At 40.9% G+C, this 3,135-nt stretch overlaps 1 pseudogene; it reads left to right on the top strand.

The window, feature by feature from the left end:
* Window positions 1-705: 705 nt before the first annotated feature.
* On the top strand, window positions 706-2,912 carry LOC130456907 (malonyl-CoA decarboxylase, mitochondrial-like; annotated as a pseudogene).
* Window positions 2,913-3,135: the final 223 nt, after the last annotated feature.

Below are 3,135 nucleotides of genomic sequence, written 5' to 3'. Positions count from 1 at the left end.
GAAAATTTGCATAGAATGGTGTTTGGCCAATTGGAATGACTCCAGCTGGGTAATGATCATAGGATGATAGATTTATAACTGGAAGTGACCTTCAAAGCATATGAGAATGTGGAATTCAAGGCATTCCTGTGTTTCATCAATTGCACTCTGGGCAGGGTAGGTTGCCCAAACATACTCCCACCCAAAGAAGCAGGTCTATTACATGCCATCATTTTCAATACATCTGCCAGTGATCAGTGATTTGTTGGTCACCATGATTTCTACATGGAGCTAAGCCTTCAGCTTCAGGAGTAAAATGAACAATCTTTTCTTGACCTCATCATGAATTTTTAAGCTTTTAATCCCCAATGACCTTTGTGATATGGGAAAAGACTGCCTGAAGCTCCTTGCTTCTAGGTTAAAATTCAAAATCTTTTGCCTGGCTTTTAATGTTTTCCCCTGTTTTAGGGCATATTATTCTACTCCCTGCTTTCTCCATTTTAATTAAGCAGGTCTGTTGGCTATGTCTCTACACCTCCCAAGCCTGTACTTTGGCCGTGTTTAGAACACACTCCCTCCTCACCTCTGCTCTGTAGACTTTTTGCCTCCTTTAAAGCATAGTTCTGGTGCCAGTTCTTATACAACCATCTTTTCTGATATCTCCGATTATCTCTCACTCTTGAAATTATTTTGCATGGTACCGCTGTTCCCCGGGCTCTGGGAGTCATGAGAGGCCTGGGGCCCGGCCTGTCAGAAAAGAAAGAGGCTCCTGAGGCTCCGACGACTTGTGGCCCCAGGAATGATCCCAGGGCCGGCAATGGATGAATTGCGGGGCTGCACCGTGCCTCAGGCCCTGGCCCACGAGCTATGGGAGAAAAATGCTTGCTCCCTCCGAGGGTCAGTGCGTTGACTTCATGCGTTTATAGGGCGGTCAGAAGGGCTCGAGCTAGTGGACTGAGCTGCTGAGCCGCCTGGCGCGGGACTTTGGCGTGGACTACGGACAGGTGACGGAGCCGAGCGCGGGCGTGCTAAGTCTAGGACCCGAGCGAGGGCTCTCTCTGCTGCCTGCTCCAAATCCGCAGGAGCCTAAGCAACGCGGAGGATTGAGTCTCTGGGCAGCATCTTCCGGAACCTCAGCAAGATCTGGAGAATGGAGGGAGCTTCCTGGGTCAGCGGCGCTGCTTGAGGCACAGACCTTGAAGAGGGTGGAGGGATTGAACGTCTGGAAAACTGATGCCATGGAGATTTTGACTTGCCCAAGGACCTACTACTAGGAAATAGCAAAATCAGAACTTGTCCTATGAAACGAATGGACACCGAAGAACGTGCTTGTAGATAGATTTTCTACAGCAATTTAATAACTGGAACTTGTTACCCGGTACTCATCTTGTTGAGTTAAATTAAGAAAGTTAAGTGCTACTGAAAATCAGTGAGCATTGATGCTGGGTATCCTGCCAAAAATTGGATAGACATGAAGCTACCTGTTAGTTTCTACACAAGATCATATATATGTATATTTATATTATATATCATATTATTATGTATAATATATAACACCAACATAATCATTGTATATAATACGTACATACACATATGTATATAACATTTATATATATTCAAAATCCTTACTTTCCTGATGGAATAGTATTGTACATTAAGGAACGATAAGATGCTTGATTTCCATATGAGCTGGAAAGACCTCCACAAACCGACACAGCAGTGCAAAATGAGCAGAACCACAGAGATTTTGTGAGACGATGATATGTAAGGGACTTTGCTACTGTCAGCAATGCAATGATCTGGGATAATTCCAAGGGACTTATGAGAAAGAATGCTATCCACATCAAGAGGAAGAACTGGGATAGAACTGCAGAAGGAAAACATTTGACTTATCACTTGTTTATACTGGTATTGGATGTGGGGTTTTGGTTTTTAAAAGATTTTACATTTTAAAAAAATTAAAAGAGTACTTTATTACAAAAATGAATAATAGGGAAGTAGGTATTGATTTATACATGTATAACCCATGGGAATTGCTTATTGGATTTGGGAAGGGGTGTGAAAGAGAAATGAAGAGAGAGAAGACTTGCACGAAAAGGGAAATGGTGAGGGAAAGGACATGAAATGAAATGCTTAAAGAAAAAAATTTAAAATTTAAAAATAAAACCTTTACCTTTCATCTTTGAATCAATACCATGTATTGTTTCCAAGGCATAAGAACAGTAAGGGCGAGGCAATGGGGGTTAAGTGACTTGCTCAGGGTCACACAACTAGAAAGTTTCAGAGGCCAGATTTGAACCTAGGAGCTTCAATATGGAAGACAAAGACATCACTTCAATTTTCTCTTATCTTAGTTTGACCCAGTAAGGCCTACAAGATTGAGTTGGGAAATTTCCTTATTTATAAAACAAGTTGTTAAGGAGCTGCAGAGGGAATTTCCTCACCTTGTCTGTCATGAGTAAGTGGATTCACCAAATGGCTTCTTGGAACACTACTCTCTACTCAAACTAAGGAGCTTGGGAAGATTGAACTCTGTAGAGATAACAAGCATAGGAAATCTTAGATAGCTTCAGCAGCCCCATTAGTGAAAATTTGAAGATTCTTTTAAGTAGTAATGAATGGGTGAAACCTGAAAATTTGGTCAACATGTACTTGGTGAGACTGTGCTTGGTATTTATATGGAGAGCAGCATGAGTGATTATGCCCCAACCCATTCATCTACAGAATGGGGCAGTGATGGAGCAGATCAATTGGTCAGGCAGATATGAATCTCAAAGTAACTACCTCATCCTGTGATATGATGGCCAATTACTGATATTTTTAGGAGGTAACTGGTAGGAACAGTATTATATACTTGGGAAACCAAGGGTATCAAAGCTTTTGAGTGGGTGATAAATTTAGTTTCTATATTTCAGAAAGTTAGCAAGCTTTAAAAGATACTTCTTGAATTGGAAATCCTCCCCCTCCCCCCAATCAGGAAGTAATTTTAGGATTTTTATGTCTCAAAGGTATTCTGTGTAATGAAACAAATTGAACTGTTCTTTTCCAAACAATGGATCTATAGCACCAGCTTTTATGTCCTAATTTACAGTAATTTAATTTCATTGAACTAGTAAATAAATATTTGCAGTCTAACTGTCAGTTTGATAATTATAT

The sequence above is a fragment of the Monodelphis domestica genome, chromosome 2 (assembly GCF_027887165.1).
Source record: "Monodelphis domestica isolate mMonDom1 chromosome 2, mMonDom1.pri, whole genome shotgun sequence".
In the NCBI taxonomy this organism is placed as follows: Eukaryota; Metazoa; Chordata; class Mammalia; order Didelphimorphia; family Didelphidae; genus Monodelphis; species Monodelphis domestica.
The sequence above is the reverse complement of the archived record's forward strand: the minus strand, read 5'-3'. Positions and strand labels throughout refer to the sequence as shown.